This window comes from Meriones unguiculatus, chromosome 8 (genome assembly GCF_030254825.1).
Source record: "Meriones unguiculatus strain TT.TT164.6M chromosome 8, Bangor_MerUng_6.1, whole genome shotgun sequence".
In the NCBI taxonomy this organism is placed as follows: Eukaryota; Metazoa; Chordata; class Mammalia; order Rodentia; family Muridae; genus Meriones; species Meriones unguiculatus.
In genome coordinates, this window is record NC_083356.1 from 63,266,444 (window position 1) to 63,282,776 (window position 16,333).

The 16,333-nt window shown below is 46.5% G+C and overlaps 1 protein-coding gene across 4 annotated transcripts in view; it reads left to right on the plus strand.

The window, feature by feature from the left end:
• The window catches only part of Ncald (neurocalcin delta), a 357,449-nt gene that overhangs the window by 17,346 nt on the left and 323,770 nt on the right, over nucleotides 1–16,333 (plus strand). The gene's annotated exons all lie outside the window — the stretch shown is intronic.

Consider the following 16,333-nt stretch of genomic DNA (forward strand, 5'->3'; position numbering starts at 1 on the left):
CATCTGGGCATGATACAAAATGAAGATGAGAACAGGGCATTTCCGCATCATCTGAACTCACCCAAAGCACTCAGCTAAGACTTCCTCCCTGAGGGGCCGCACCGTAGCTGCACACTAATGCGCTAACAGTTTTATCTGTATAGTGTGAAAATGTATTGATTTGGGTTGTAGAGATGGCTCAGTCAGTAGGATGCTTTTCAAGCAAGCACGAGACTTGAATTTGGATCCCCAGCTTCCACCTGCAGAGCTCAGAGCCCGTGGTCTCAGTGCTGGTGCAGAGGGGAGTGGCGGGGAGAGCCCCTGCGGCTTGTTGGTTTGTTAATCTGTCCTGTCCGTAAGCTTCAGGTACAGGGAGAGACTCAACTTCAGGGAATAAAGTGTGTGTGTGTGGGCGGGGACTGGAAAGATGACTCACACACACACAAACGTGCACACACACATATATACCCCCAGCCAGCCAGCCAGCCAGCGAGCCAGCCAGTCAGACACACATATACATCCCAAGCTAGCCAGACAGCCATATAGACAGACAGCCAGACATTCAAATACACAGACGCACACACACACACACACACACACACACACACACACACACACACACTGATTTAAGCTAAATTTTGTAAATTGTTGCTTTTGAGTGTGTCTTCTCAGAGTTAAGGGCTAGGACGTTGCTCAAACCATTTGGAGATGCTGTGGAGACACTATGGGGCTCGCTGTAACAGTGATGACCACTCATTATTTTGTGTGTATGGGAGTGGGTGGAGGTCAGAGGGCAATGCTTGTGAACCAGTTCTTTCATTTTGCCTTGTGGGTTTTGGGGCTCACACCCAGGCTGTTGAGTTTGGCAGCAGGAGCTGAGGGCCTACTGGCCCCTTGGTGTAAGGCATTGGTGTAATGTGCCCCCAGCACGTGGGTGGTGAGTGAAAGTCATGACTCACGTCCCGGAGGCCACTGTGGAGACATGAGTTCTAGCCACTGTCCTGCTGTGATCCAAGGAAGAAACCCAAGTGCAGCTGGGCCTTGCAGGAACCCATCAAAGACTGAAGGCTAAGAATGGAGTCATTGTCTTTTTCAGAGGTCACATGGTCTCTGCTCAATTAGCTTCTCTTTCTCTCCTACCATCTGTTTCTTCAGCTTTCAGGTGGTCCCTGAATGATCAGCCAACTCTATAAACCTTCAGCTGCCTAAGAAACCCTAGCTCGCACCCATAAGCAAACCATTCATTCCCATTCTTCCAGTTCTCAGATCCAAGGCCTCGCGTTTGGAGGTAGGCCAGCCCGTAGCGACTGGCTTTGGACTGGCTGTTAGTTCTAGTTCTAGTTTTGTTGTGGCCATCAAGTACAGTGTTCCCCAGTGCCTTTTCCTGGGCAAAGAACAATAGGGATGAAATGCACACTGGAATGGGAAGTAGTTCACAAATCATTATTTCTAAATCAAACTACATTTCCATATCAGTGAACATTTTTGTTATCTGTATCAAATCCCAAGTTAAAAAAAATCAATATCTGTTACTGATACTCCATTTTATTTTAGGTGGAAAATAGAAACCTGATTCAAGGGGACGTAGGAATATGTCAAAAACTGCTTCATGTAACTGGAAGTCAAAGGTCTCAAATAATATCACCAGAAACCGATCCTTTGCCATCACTTTGGCTCTCTGTTTCTCTTGGTTGGCTTCATTCTGAGGCGGATTCTTATTTCATGTCAAGATGCCTCCAGAAGTTCCAGGCTTATCTGTCACTGCGCTATCGTAGCAGAGGGCTTCCCTTTCCCCATAGTTTCAGGGAAATTCCAAGATTTTATGCTTACTGCCCTTAATTGGTCACATGCTAACCTCTCACTCAAACATGGTGGCCAAGCGGATTGGTCAGGCCAAAGCCCTTTCTTAGAGAGTGGCTGTCTCCTTTTTCCATGAGAGCCTGTGGACTGGGAATAGGGCAGTGTAGCTGTCAGTGATGTGAAAACGTCAATCCTACCCAGCCTGGAATCATCTGGGGAAAGAGTCTCAGTGAAGGCTTTCGTCATTGCGTTATCCTGTGGGCACGTCTGTGGGGTTGTATTCACTGAGTTAGCTGAGGTCTGGGACCCGGCCCCTATGTGGATGGCACCGTTTCATAGTGGGCCTTCAGCTGAGTGAGCGTGAAGAGAGCTGAGCCAGCAGGCAGCATGGTGCACTTACTTTTCTCTGCTCTCTGCTGTGGATGTAGAGTGATCAACTGTACCAAGCTCTCACCTCTGGGACTTACAGGCAATAATGGGTTACAACCTAGAATTGTAAGGCAGGTAAACCCTGTCCTTATCTAGGCTGCTTTTGTCAGAGTATACTATCACAGCAACAAAAATGAAGTGGGGGACAAGAAACAACAGATACCGATAACAGAGAAATGGCAAATGGTTTGTGTACAGCCCAAAGCAACCAGTACCAATGCTGGACACTTTCAGGCTTCTGCCAAATAACTGGACTAGCATAATCTTATTTTAATCATAATATAGTTTTATTTGTACATGACAAATATAAATAGCTAGAAAGAGCTTTCATCTCCTGTGTTTTTTTAAGTAATAGTTAGGAAAGATGATACCAGCAGAAGAGAAGAAATCAGCAAGATTGGAATGTTTTGAGAAAACCAGTGGCAGGATGATCTTCATGTTTTGATAGAGTAAGATGCTAAGATGTGAAATGCTCTCGTGGGCTCTCTATCAGAAGCCTGAGCTGCCCCAGCATGGAAATGACTTTGGTGGATTACATACAGCTTTGGGTAAGGCCTCGGCAGGGCCTAGGACTAAACCCAGCTTACCCAGCGGATGGCAAGGTGCCTGATTACACAGCAGTGGACTCACAGCCAGGTGGAAGTCACTGCTTAGTGACCGAGAACTTCGTAAGTGAGAAAGCTGATGTCTTATGGCGGCCCAACCAGCACGCGCCCCTGCTCGCAGGTACAGGGTAGTCCACGTAACCTCGGCTGTTGACTGGAACACCACGTTGTCATATCCTGTTTCTCACTTCACCCTCAGCAAGACCTTCAGGTGTTCTTGGGAACAATGGCTGGTGACTTCCTCTGTCAAACATAGGATTTCTTTCTCTTTATGTGTATAATGTTTGCATACACGTTATGTGTTTGTGAGCAGATCCATTGCATACAGGTGCCCTCTGCGACTAGGGGCGGGCATAAGGTCCTGGGACTGGATTAGCAGCAACTAAAACCAGCTAGGCATGGGTGCTGGGAAGTGAAATCTGGTTCTGGTCCTTTGCAAGAGCAGCAAGCATTCTTAGCCACTGACCCCTCTCTCCAGCCCCTTTTTATGTAATTAAGATGTGAGCAGATAGGATGAACAGACTGCCCTCCTATGCTCAGTTGTGTCTCTCTTGCTTTCCTGATGCAGCTGTTACTCTGTTGCATGATGTTTGGGGACTTCCAGATGCAGACATCTGGGCTTCCTCCAGCTCTTATGAGCAGAAAGGAACATATAAAGGCTCTGAAGAAGTTCCCAGCATTTCCAGGGGACCAGTGTCAGGCTTGGCGGCCATGCATCTAGGGACACATGCAGGCTGCCAGCAGGGCTTCCACTGAAGGCGCTTGCCACTGTGTGGGTTCCTCCTGACGGCCTCCCAGAATGTCACCGCTTCTGAAAGTGTCTGTCATCCTCCACCAAGTCCCCCTTCTTCTTCACCTCACTCTTCTGAAGAAAACTTCTCTAGGATATTGCTACTTTTCAACACAGGCCACATGCTTGTAGCAAAAGGCAAGGCAAGTTATGGAGGGAAGTTTCTGCCTTCCATCTTGGGAAGGTGAAGACATGCAGAGTGGGAAAATTCTCAAGTGTGGGATAGCCCCCAAAATGTTTTCTCACAAACTCAAGGGAAGGGCCTTGTCTTATCTACAGATGCCTCATTGTTTCTGAGTTATTGACCCCCCTCACCCCCCCAATTGTTTCATTCCATTTTGTGCTGTGGAATAGAGTACCTGATGTTGGGCACTTCATAAGGAAGAGTTTAGCTATAGTTCTGGAGACTGAGAATCTAAGATCAGGTGTGCCATCTGCTTGGGCTCTGCTGAGTGACACTTTTGGTGGGGAAACATAAAGAGAAATATAATATCTTTTGACTGGCTTACTCCATCCACATCTGATAAAAATGTCTCTGTGCCTGCATGAAGATGACGGGACTCTCTGAAGAACAGAGGAGGCTGCTGGAGCTCAGAGAGCAAGTTTGTCCCCACAGCCCTGGTATAACTACTACAATGCTGAGTTAAGAAAGGACAACAGAGGGCAGAGGGCCATCAGGATTTTGACTGAGCCCCAAAGCCTGTCCTAAGCACTCTTCAAAAATGAATTGGTTAGAGAGATAGGGTTTATTTGTGTCCCTGCTCCTGATGCATGAGTCTTGAGAAGACATTTTACACAAAGTAGTCACAAAATGGAAACTTAAAGAGTCTTCCAGCGACATAGCTCATTTTATAGTATAATTCACTCTTAGATAGGTGGGATGGCTGTTTCATGGGCAGCAAAAGCTAGGAGCAAGGGAGACATGGAAGGAGTATGGACACTTTTGGCCAGGGGACTCTTAAAGACTTCTCATTGGAAGGCTGGGGGTGGGAAGGCAAGAGAACCCTCGTGCTGCAACCAGTTGCTAATGGTAAAAGGTGTGAGTGCTGTGGTCTCAGTGCCTGGCCCAGAGTCCTGGAGCTGGCATGCTGGTTGTGCAACAGACAAGTTATTTCACTTTTGGAGCTTGCATTTCTTAAAAGGTAGTGTCATCAAGGTATCTGTCACAGTGCTGGGGAGACTAAATGAGGCCATGCAGGTAAGGGTCAGAGCAAGTCATGCCTTGTGGGCACCAGGTGCTAGCTGTTCACGTTACCCATGGGCAGAGAAGGGCTGTTGGGTGTACTTGGCAAGCAGGGAGGTAGTAGTTGAATGTTGAGGATCTGTGTGAGCCCAAGATGTGGGCAGAGTCCTCCTTCTTGTACCCCCTTCTTCCTTGCCCCCTGACTCCTTGTCCTCTTTTGTCCTCTCTTAATTGGAGATTAAGCCTAAGGCTTTCTGCATGCCAGCTGGGTGTTCTGACACAGAGGTACATGGCAGGGCAGAGCACACATTTACAGAGCAGTCTCCTCTTCCGGGGTTGGCTTCCTAAAGGCTTCAAAGCCAAACGGCATATCCTGACCCACCTAATGCCTCTCATTGTGCGTGAGCAAACAGCCTTCTGCTTTATCAATCAGTATCCTGAGCGTTTGGTTGGCGTGAGCCTGTCTCCCCACCCACCCACCCCCGAGTGTTATCATTTCTGAGCAATCAGATAAGATCAAATTCCTCAGGCCTTGGACCCATGGTGACCTCTCCAAGGGGTGGGCATTGTGAGGTGCAGCAGGAAGCCGAAAGTTGGCCCACCCTGCTCTTCTCCCCCTTGATCTGTTCCTAAACTTTCATAAACTTAAAAACCTGACTCTCCAACATCTGGTGGGATCAGGCTGACCTGGCAGGTGGAAGGTGTTTGGGCACTGCTCTCAAATGATTGCAAAGGTGCTGGCACGGGGCCACGCAGGGCCCTGCAGCAGGAGGGCTCAGATCCTGAGCGAGGGGTCGTGGGGATCCTGGGACGTGGGTTCCCAGCCTTTTTGTTTTTCATGTGCTTTTGGGCAGAGCTCCTAACTGAGCAGTGAGGACAGAACCTGAAGTTGAATATAGCTGACAGGCTTCTGGCATCTCTGTCAACTCCGGTATCTTATATTAAGTTCCGAATCTGAGCATTGTTATAGCACAAATGGCTTCCTCCACTGGGAAGGTTACACTGTCTTCTGGGTTGTGTTCTTTCATGGCTGTTTGCTTTGTTGTCCTATTTGAAATGTGAGTTGTGGAACTTCTGCTTTCTGGAATGAAGTGTTGCTCAAGTTTAGAATTGAAAACAAGGCCAATTAAGACAGTTTATTAGAAAAACAGAGATGGGTGAGGGCGACGGGAGCAGGAGGAAAAGAAGGAAGGGAAGGGAAGGGAAGGAAAGGAAGGGAAAGTGAGGGGAAGAGAGAAAAGGGAAGGGGAGGGAAGGGAAGAAAAGAGGATGGGAGGGGAGGGGAGGGGAGAGAAGAGGAGGGAAAGGAAGGGGAGGGGAAGGAAGAAGAGGGAAGGGAAGGGGTGAGAAGAAAAGGATCTGTAGAGGGAGGAAGGGGAGTGACAGCTGGAATTAATAAATAGTTGTGGGACCATGGGTAAACACAAGTCCTATTTCTAATCCACCATTTCGACTGAAATACTGAGCATATATCAACTTGTTAAACTGAAAAGGCAATAATCAATTCAGATTATATGGTTGTTCTCATATATTATTTGATCCATTTGTATAGTGCAGTGTAAACATTAAAAACCTGGTTATTTTGAAGAACAGACGAATTTTCAATTATCTAATGGATGTGTATGAGTTTCATTACTTGGAAGTTGTTTTCTTATTTCTACCTCCAACTTCACCTCCGTAAGACAGAAAAGAAAAAGTGATTTTTTTTTCCTATAAGGCTCCTTCATCTGTATGAGTTGGGGTACAAAGCTCTCAGATGCCACCTGTCACCTTAGATGCTGCTTACATTTTGTTAGTCCTTCCATGGGACGTTGAGACTCACATGCCAATGAATGAACAGCCTCCTCTCCGCCTCCTCCTCCTTCTCAACCTCACCAAGCTGAACCATGTTTAGTTACAGCCCGAATCTGTATTCCAGGAATTTGATGACCTGGAGCAGTGCCCCATCTCTCCTTGGAATAGTGTTTATTTTCCCTTCCTCCTTCATTTCCTACATAGCAATTCTTTCCACATTCACATAGTTAGTACAGTTCTGAGCTCTGACCCCAGATACTGGGAAAAAGACACAGTCACCACATACCTTAGCTTAAAAACCGGTTCCTGTCTGAGTGTCTTCCATCTAGAGTTCCTTTTCATCAAATGCAATAACTCATCCAGGTGTAAACCTTTGTGGATGTATATGACTGCCTTTTCCATGGCTGTGGACAGAGTTGTCAAGGAGGCTAGAGAGATGGCTCAGTGGTAAAGAAACTTGCTGCTAAGTCTCATGATGAACTGATTAAACCCCTGGGTCCCACGTGCTGCAAGGAGAAAACAGACCCGTAAGTCATCTGACCTCTATAGGTAAACAGTGGTGCCCCCCAAAAAAAAGCAAAAAAAAAAAAAAAAAGTTCTAGAGACTCACGTTTAATCACATGTTTAACAACACATGCTCGTCCAAGTCCTCCTTTCCAGAGTTCATAGCTTGCCAGAATAAGGTTGTGGCTGGAATTCATCCCTCTGCCTCCTCTCAAGGAGAATGTCAGCAAGGACAGGAAATGCTCCAAACAAACAGGAAATGATTGGCAGCAGCAGCTGATATGCCAGGACTCGGTTTTCTCCCAGGGACCAACCGGGAAGGTGTTAAAAAGTTGTCAACCTTTTGTCTAAGTCAGAGATCTGAGCACACATTTTGTTTGACCTGAAATACTTAAAAACTTATTGCCAACTTAAAAAAAAAAAAGACGTCATATTTAAGAATGTGGCTTTGAGGTTTCTCTGGAAATCTATGCATTAATACTGGCAAGTTGCTAACAGAGGGGACCCATTAACAACTCCCTCCTCCTCCCAGCACCTTCAGGCCACACTGACTCTGCGAACTGCCTGCTCCGTGCACCTCACATGGAACAGTACAGTATTTGTCTCTTTGTGGTGGGCTTATTTCACTTATTAGAATAGCCTCAATGTTCATTCATATTTGTATGGGTTGTTGGAGTTCCCTTCCCGTTTGAGGGAATTTTTGTGTCCATTAATGACTGGTGGACACGCACTGGGTTGTCTGTTTTGAGTAAAGTGTCCACCACGCGCAGGGAGCTGAGTCCCTGAAAGACAACTGTTTTTTGAGACAGACTCTCCAGAACTTACTATGTAGCCAGGGATGAACCTGCAGCAATGTCAACCATCCTCCTGCCTCTGCTTCCTGACTGCTAGAATTACAGGTGTGAGCACCACATCTAGCTAACATTTATGTTTGTGACAATCTCAGTAGCTCCTCGCTGGGCCCTCTGAGCTCCAGCCTTGGCTTTTCCCTTGTTGAGCCCGTGAGTCCGGGCTTGAGCCTCAGGAAGGAGCTTCTTCTAGAGGGAGGCTGAGAAACATTCTTAAGACATCTCATGAAGGTGAAGGAGATGCTCAAACATTGTAAAAAGTAGTGACTGTGGGATGTCGTCAAGACTTGATATCACACTAATAAGAACGTCTGGAAACACCAGCTCATGGTTTAGTCAACCCTGGATTTAGCTCTGAGAAGGCCCTGTTTGAGAAAGAAATTTGAATGAGCTTGCTTTTCTTGGCCAGAGCAAAGCCAGTTTGCCTGTGTACGCTTGCGCACTGTACATGCTGATGAGACCTGTTTGTTTTAGACGTTTAAAAACACTGAAATTATATACAAATAACTTAGATTTTCATTTCTGAATTCTCAGGTTGTCTTAAAGTAGGAAAAATGTGGTTGTTTTCTCACTGTATGTTCAGTGAGCAGAGTTTCACCTTTTTGGAGGAGTGACAGTGTCTGGTTTGGCTGTGGGTAGGAGCAGCACTAGTCTAAAGATTACTATCTGACAGGGCATATGGCAATTTAGCATCGTCATTATATGAGCAAAACATTGATGGCAGCTCAGAGTGCTAGCGACTTGCATACACAACAGGGCAGGGCTTACTTTGCTAATACTTGTCTAGCATTTTAGATTAATGCAGTTTCAGATGTAACTTTTAAATTTTATTTATATGTATATTTATTTTTGTGGTATAATATTACTATGTAGCCCAGGTTGCCTCAAACTTGCAATGCTACCTCAAGCTCCTGAATACTAGGGTTTTAGTTACACACACACACATGCCCGACATGGAATTTGCTATTAAGAACACAATTAGTATTGGACAGGGAACATTTAACTTCCTAAGAAAACACGCTGTCTTGAAGCATTAACAGAGATGGAAAAGTGAATTAGCAAGCAGCTGACATGCTGATCACGAATCTTCCCGCTCTCTCCACTGTGGCTGGGCTTCACAACTGCACTCTGGTGCTCAGAGTTGTTTTAAAGCCTGGCTCCATTTCAGTGTTTCCTCGGGAGCCTCATGATTACATTTCCTTAAAAGTGTTTTTATAATCTGGTCTTTTAAGTAATGCAGCAACCTTTCAATTCTCAGCTTTAAGAAAACAACTCAATCTCTCCCTCCCTCCTTCCTCCCTCCCTTTCTCCCTCCCTTCCTCCTTCTCTCTTTCTCTGTCTCTTTCTATGTCTCTGTGTGTGTGTGTGTCTGATTTACCCACATTGGCTTAAACACTGAATCATATATTTCAAGGGTTAATACTTTAGCTTAACATGGATATATTATCTGATAAGTACTTGACCCCTCCTGCTTATTCATTTGAAAATTAATACATTTTGGGACCAGAGAGAGGGCTCAGAGGGTAAATTCACATGCTGCCAACTCTGGTGACCTAAGCTTAGTCCCTGAGGCCTAAAATCTAATTCTCAAAAGTTGTCTTCTGACCTCTACACTTGCTGGGGCATGTGGGCACCTCTTCCCTTCCGCCTCCTCCAAACAAAGAAAGAAAGGAGATTCATGAAGCTGAGATCTAATATTCTTGCCTCACGCAAGTGTGTTGTAGCTTGAGGAACTCTTTTCCATCTGCCCTCCCTCTGGCCCCACCCCCAGGACTGACAGTGTTTGTGGCTCTAAGAAGTTATTCACGTTCCTGTGACAACTCCTGGATGCCTTGGATTATGAATTTAGCGTGGATTAAGCAAAGAAAGGAACTTTTACATTCAGGATTGTTTTGTAGGCCCCAGACACAAAGGAACTCAAGGAACCTCCAAGTTCAGGGGTGGAATTCAAAAATCCTAGGATCAAGGGGTTTGATCAAAGTGGCTTTCAAACAGCCTTCTGTCTCCTCGCATCTCTGTTGACCTAAATCTCAGCCTATTCCTCCCTTCAGAGGCCGCAGGGGGCACGGCAGTTTCATGTGCACAGCACCCTCACAGCCAGTGCTCTCAAAGACAGACGTCTATAAGCTGCTCTGACAATTTGCTTGAGGCACAGGAAGGAGTAGCTGCAACGCTTCCTCTCCTGGGGACAAGGCAGAGGACTGTGGTTGGCCAGCCTCGGTCACATGACCATCAGGGTACAGGGGTTAGGGAGGGTGGAGAATCGGATTAGTGGGAAGAACACTTGCTGCACAAGCCTGAAGGGTCCAGTCTGGAGACCAGGACTCTAGTGAAAATCTGACAGCCTGTGACCCTAGGAACACCAGCGCTGAGAGAGTAGATGGAGCTGGCTGCGAGCCTGACTCGAGTCAGTGACACACCCTGAGAGAGTGATAGATAGCCTGGGACACTGAAAGTCCTCCTCTGTCCCCAGAGCTCCTACATCTGCATACGCGTGAGCAAGCAAGTCCCTGTCAGTCTCTCTCTCTCTCTCTCTCTCTCTCTCTCTCTCTCTCTCTCTCTCTCACACACACACACACACACACACACACACACACACACACAGCAAAACAAACAAAACAAAACAATTGGCTGGGAAGGGGTTAGCTAAATTCCATGTGTTTGAAGGGGTTCCTCATGGAAGGAAAGGGTCTGTTATCAGAAAATGCAAAAAGATTTCCACAGTGTGTTCACAGGTCCACAAAGTCTTCAAGGAGAATTAACTTTTTTTTTTTTTTTAACTTTTACTTTCCACCAGAGGGAGTGACATCTTTAGGCTAAAGTAATGATGTTGCTCAAAATGTGAGCTAAGCCAAATAAGGAAAAAGCAAGTTGAAGACACCATTCAGCCCATTGTCCTCTAGTTTCATTGTAACAAGAGCATTCAGTTGGCTTGTATTTGTGCAAGAATTACCTTCTGAGTAATTATCTCCCCTGTGATTTTGAGCATTTACTTCAGCTAATTGAACCTTTTTCTGAACTTATTATCGATACCCTTGGCATTATACAAAATAAAAAATTGGAGCCAATTTCTACTCTATAGGTTTTAGCTGGTCCAAATGCCGCAGATGCTCAGGACCTAAACACAGGACCAAGCTGGTTTACCTTTAGTGGCCTTGTTCTGGGAAACTGAAAGAGCTTTTCCCAGCAATGGGGCTTCTGCATCTTGATGCAGAAAACATCTTGCCCTCCCAGCTCAGTTCCTAGGCTTCTGGCTGCCCACCACACTTCCTCCCTTACTCCATCTGCCAGCTTCCATCTCTCCCCTCTTCCCAGGGCATTTCTGGAATGGGCAGGGGCAGATACTGGACAGCTTACAAGTCCCTATGGCCAGTGTCCCATTCTTATACAACATGGCACAGTGTTATACTCAATCAGACATATGCTACTACTGAAGCCAAGCCAGCTTCACTTTCCTCAGTTTTCCAGGACTGCTTAGGCAAATGACCACAAATACAGAAGCTTGACACAGCAGAGTTTTGCTTTTTAAACGCAGTTCTGAAAGCCAGAATCTGAAACCAAGGTGTAAGCAGCGTTCTTCAGACTGCAAGGGCTCTTGGGCCTTTCCCTCCTACTGACTTTCAAAAGCCTTTGGTGGCTGCCCAGCGGCCCTGCCTCCTGTGGCTTGTAGACGCATTCAGGCCTCTCTCTGTCTTCACTTAGGTGCTGTTCCCTGCATGTGCTCCCTTCATGATGGACACTTGTTGCTGACCAGGGGTCCCCCTACTCTAACATGGCCTCATCTAGACTAACTATGGCCACAGTGATGTTGTTTCCAAGTAAAGGCCCATTCCCATCAGAAGCGTGGACTTCCATATATCTTTTGTGGGATAAAGTTCAACCCACAAGAAGTTCCTAATGATAAATCCCGTGAAGAAGAACATTTACTCCCTAGGAGACCTGGGGAAGTGTCAACCACACACTGAAGGCACTAGCAGCTGCTTTCTTTGAGGCAGAGTGAGCATGAGGCATCTGAGAGACCCCGGAGAGTTACTTACCTTCCCAACCCACATTTCCTTATCCGCCATGAGCCCAAAGCCAACCTCAAAGAACTGTTGTGAGGGTCACAGAAAATACACAAAGCCCCTGCTACACATCATGTACATTTAATGTTGTCTTTCACTTGTGTTCAAAATGAGCTGATTTCACGTACATAAGGTTATAGATTTCATGGTATACATCATAGAGTTCAAACATAAAAGTCATGGGGAGACAGTGCAGCAGGTAAAGTGCTGCCATGTGAGCATGAGGGTCTGAGCTCAGGCTTGAGTTCATGTAGAAACGCCAGACACTGTGACACACACACACACACACTGCTGGAGGCAGAGACAGAAGGATCCTCGGGGCTTGCGAGCTAGCATTGCAGCCTAATTGGTGAGCTCCAACCAATGCAAGAAGCTGCCTTAACAGGTGGCTGCATTTCTGAGCGATGATCCTTTGCGTCATCTGCTCCAGACATCTGCTGCATGCTTGTGGGAACATGCACCTGTACACAGACTCGGGCGTGCAGATACAAGCACACACACGTTTAAAATGGTTATCTGGCTAATGCTAAAGTCATTTAGAACAGCAGTAGAAAGTGTCTCTCATCCTAAAGAGTGGGAGAAACTGCAGACCATTAACTCCCGGCATCCCTACAACAGTTGCTCTCAGGATGCGGTTGGATTGATTTCCTGGTGATTTTTTGCTTCTTTGGGTTCATCTGTTTCTTTCTCAGGAACTTCTAAGGTGGCAGGAGCTGGGTTTATTTCTCTGATGGATGGTTTCCCCAGGAATTTCTTGGCTGCTGGGCACAGGTCGGACACCAGCAGCTTAGAAGTATAATGACCATTTCCATCTTTTTCTTCCAGAAACTATCTGGAGTACAGGACAGGACATGGTTGTGCATGTTCCTTCAGGACCCAGGGTCCTGGCTGTCATGGTTGCTTCATTTTCAGTTCTTAGTTATGCTGTGAAAATGGCCCTCACAGTCCATCATGACTGCTGCAGCGTGAAGCATCATATTCGCATTGAGCAGAAAGAAGAAAAGTCAGGCAAAGAGCCAGGTAGCCCTGTCAATAAGTCCTCTTAAAGATTTTTACACAAAGCCTTGAGACAGGAGAGCACTCCCTTTAAGAGTGAGGGTGGACCCACGGTGAACCACTGGCCAGCCCTCCCTGAAAGGACGAAGACTAACTGTCTAGGCAGACGGAGAAGGTGTAGAAAAGGGGAGAAGGTGTAGGAAAGGTGTGTGGCTCCCTGCTGACTGGTTTGGAGCACGAGACGCTCAGACACGCAGCCTCCATGCAAGCCTACTGGGCAGCGTCCTTCCTCGGAGCACCCTGCCCCCATTTCCCTCACACTCTCTTAAACCTGCACTCATCTGCTTGTTCCTCATCCTTGCTTTCTTATTCCTCTTGGGTGTGAGAAGACGAATTCTAGAAACCGCCAGCTCACAGTGGCTTAGATAGCCTTCAGACATGCCAGCTCCCAAACTAAACCTCACCCAAATTCAAGAGGGAGGAGGGGTGCTGGAGAGATAGCGTGCTGCAGTGGTCAAGAGCACTTTCTGCTCTTGCAGAAGACCTAGAGTCAATTCCCAGAGCCCACCCGGGGTAGCTTACAACTGCCTGTAACTTCAGTTCTTCTCCCGCCGTCTCTGGGTACCTGCACACACCCGGTACACATACAGACAAGTGCACTCGCAAAAGTTGCGACAGATTCTACTGTGCTCAAAACACACACCAGCTCCACTTCTCTTTTTGCCTTTTCTGTTCTTGATCTTACTCTATAAAGAAGGTTGAATGAACCTAAGAAGGTGGCTATTTACTGAAATAAATGGAAGAAATGGACATATTGGCAACTAGAAACATCTGGTTCAACTGATAAATTCAGTTAAACCCTCATCATAATAAAAAGCATCTCCTACTGTTTGACTGAAAATACCACTCCTACCTGTTAGACAACTGAGGCTGCTTAAAGGGACAGGAGGCAGAAAGAAGACAAGTGACCGTCAACAGACAGAACTGTGTTTATAGTGCACATGGCAAGAGGCAGACTCACTTTTGAGGAAGCCAAATGGTCTGCCAGAGACAAAAATATGGTTGTGACCCTTTATAGGGGCAGGATGAGGGGCGGGGAAGTCCTGAAGCCCCTCCCTCCTGAAGCTGCTCATCAAGGTGAGACAGGCTATCTCAACAGATCCTCCTTTCTAGGATGGCCGCAAGGTCCAGCAAGATTATCCGTAACCTTGCGGGAATCCTGTTTCAGTAGCAGGCGCTCTATGACCACCCACAAAGAGCAACTTCAAGAGTTGCCTCAGCGGTGAAGAGCGCTCATGGCTCTTGCAGAGGACTAGGGTTTGGTTCTCAGTATCCACATGGTGGTTTACAACCATTTGTAACTCCAGCCTGGGGATCTAATGCCTTCTTCCTCATGGGCACTGCCCACACATGGTACACACACACAAAGGCAAACCTTGCCGACACATAAAATAAAATCAACGAGTCTGAGAAAAAAGCAAACATACTAGTTCCGGGCTGGAAACCTAGGCTGGTGGCAGAACACTAGCACATAAAAGGTTCCATGTTAATGCCCAGAAGAGGGGGACGAGAATAACAGTAACCAGACCAGAGACCTGGTTCTTTAGCTTGTGGGAACTTAGTACCCAAGATGGCAAAGCTTGGAACATCAAGCAAGGTGTAGGATAGACACCACCCATGATCTCCTGGTCCGGGAAGAACAGAGGTACATGAACCAAAGACTTGCTCATGAACATGCAGCCTTTCTTTGTGACTGTTATGTTACTAAAGGCAGCTGTAGAGAGATGGGAAGTGGAAAGGAAAAGAGGCTGGGTCTGACCGTAGGTGGGACCACATTTATTCAGGTAAGGGGGCACTTTTGTCACTCAATGTATGCAGATGGCCAAGATGCCTACAGAAGAAGGTGGGATGTGGCTCCTTACTGGGGTAGAAACGACTTCCATACTCAGCAAGAGAAACTGGGAAGTGTAGTCTTTCAGCACAAATGATCATTCCTAACTGACAGAAAATTAAAATTCAGTGCAGAAGCGTTATAGCTGTGTTCTGTCAAGGTGGGTCTTTGCCAGAGAGGGCACTTCTGGGTCTGTTGGTCATGAAGCAGGAGCAGAGTCTTGATTGCTGTCCTTTGCTCCTGAGGAGGCTTGGGAAATACTTGTTAGAGGGCTCTAAGTAGATGTCTTGGTTATGGAGTAAAACTGGGAGATTTTCTGGTGAGGCTGAGGGTGAGGGAGAAATGAAGTGGCCAGTGAGAGGAAGTGGGCAGAGAGTTGATTTAGGGTGACAGTGACTGGCAAGAATACTGAGCCAAAATGAGCTCGCAGAAGTAGCAGGGAGCTACAGAGCATCAAAGGAAGGGAGGACTGATGCAAGGAGCCATATCTAGCCTGGAATGAAAGGGATGAAGGTCCCTTTTAGCCAGAGTTTCTCCGCAGCGTCTAAAAGGTCTGTAGGCAGATGTATCAGGAACAAACGGAGCCATTGTAGGGTGAGGGCTATTGGGAGGGCTTATGTGGAACATTTTGCTTGGGTATGGGAGAAATTCAGTAAGTAAAACATTTAAAAGACAGGGCAAAAACATAGGTATGAGGAGAGTAAAGAAGAAAGGAGTGATCCGGGGGAGGAGCCAGGGTGGGAAGGCTTCAGGAGGAATTTAGGACTGGTCTGTGTCTCTTTCGGCCTCATTTTAATCCAGTTAGGATTTGTTGATATGGAAGTAGCATGTTGGCAGAAAAGAGCACAGGGTTCATCTCTGGCAACAGTCAGATCTAGTTCTTTTACCCTGTCATGGAGCTGAGCTGGTCCTGAAGGATGGTAAGCTGATCTGAGCTGGTGAGACAGGGTTAACTGATGCAAAGAGGTTTCTGTGTCCCCAACAATGTCAGGCAAGAAGGGGGTGAATTGGGTGGTCCATGGTCCATCAGTCTCCTTTCAGAGGTCACCCAAACTGTTTTAGAGGTTTGTGGGTATCAGTCTCTTGGTAGCTGCTCCCAAGATGACAGATGGTAACATCAGTTAGAGTGCCTCAAAAGAGGGTCCGTTCAAGGGATCATGAGAAAACTGAACAGCTGGCAAGGATCCAGAACCTAAGTCAGGAGGTAATTACTGTGCAACTCTGTGGGGAAATTTAAGACACAAAGTTACACGCCGAAAACTTTTATATCAAAATCAACATGAGTTAAATGCAACGGGACCATGCACTAGAGTTCTGTAAAAAGATTCTGTAACTGCAACGAACTGTTTGTTACATCAGACTCCTAAGCACCTGGAAGCTTTGTAAAAAGAAGTCAGTTAAACTCAGCATCCAAGGAATGAATCTGAACAGAAACTGTCTAAGCCATAGT